We start from the raw sequence: 1100 nt of genomic DNA on the forward strand, positions 1-1100 counted from the left end.
ATTTGATATTTTGCATGTTTAGAAGATCACAAGGTAACTTGTTACCCATTGATCACGAAATTGAAAGGATTTTGACAACCAATAGAAGACTTGCTAGAAACACTTTGAGAGGTAATGGTGAGGTTGTAGATATTCAACCAAATACTATTGAGTTCATCAACCCTTTTGCAAGAGAAGGTGAGGAGAACCCAACACAAAATTAATCACACAATCAACCCACAATGCCTAAATTTTCATCACATTCCGTACCAACCCAGGAGAACCTACCCAACGGTACTCCCACACCACAAAAATTAACCGGAAATTTCATTGCAAAATCCGCATTTATCCAATTACTCGAAAGAAGCCAATTTTGGGGGATGCCTAGTGAAGACCCTCATTTCCACATGGAAACTTTTTTTGACTATTGTGATGCGATTTCACAAACCGGAGTGACTCAAGACCAAATTCGACGGGTCTTATTTCCTTTTTCTCTAATTGGCACCTTAAAACAATGGTTGAAAAGCCTTGATAAGGCCACTCTTGGAATTGACCCTTGGAAGAAGTTGGCTCTAGCTTTCTACAAAAAATTCTACCCTCCGGAAAAGACTAACATGCTAAGAGCTCAAATTACGGGTTTTAAGCAAAGGGACGAAGAATCTTTGTATGAAGCTTGGGAGCGATTCAAAGGAATTTAGCGCTTATGTCCTCATCATGGACTTAGCGAGTGATTCTTGGTACAACAATTTTGGAATCATGTTTATGAAGACTCGAGAAACATTCTCAACATGGGATCAAATTGTATGTTCACCGAAGTTGACGATAATCAAACTTGGAATAAGATTGAGGAAATGGCGGTCCATAATTCACAATATAGAAGACCTCGCAAGGCTACTAAAGGAGGAAAGCATGAAGTGGACTCTATTACTCAATTGGGTGCTCAACTTAGTGCTCATATTGAAACTATAAACTTGAAGTTCGAGAAGGCTATGGCTAAACTTGAAGAAGCCTCAAAATCACCAAAGCATCATGTTAATGCCATGGTGGCATCTTCATCAATCCCAAGTGGGATATGTGAGAATTGTGGAACTTTGGGACATGACCAAAGCGAATGTAGGGGA

The 1100-nt window shown here is 39.5% G+C and overlaps 1 non-coding gene across 1 annotated transcript; it reads right to left on the reverse strand.

The window, feature by feature from the left end:
- Positions 1 to 593: 593 nt before the first annotated feature.
- On the reverse strand, positions 594 to 700 carry LOC141593605 (small nucleolar RNA R71). The gene has a single exon (XR_012521678.1). It is a non-coding gene; the product is annotated as a small nucleolar RNA R71 (small nucleolar RNA).
- Positions 701 to 1100: the final 400 nt, after the last annotated feature.

Source organism: Silene latifolia, chromosome 7 (assembly GCF_048544455.1).
Source record: "Silene latifolia isolate original U9 population chromosome 7, ASM4854445v1, whole genome shotgun sequence".
Taxonomy (NCBI): Eukaryota; Viridiplantae; Streptophyta; class Magnoliopsida; order Caryophyllales; family Caryophyllaceae; genus Silene; species Silene latifolia.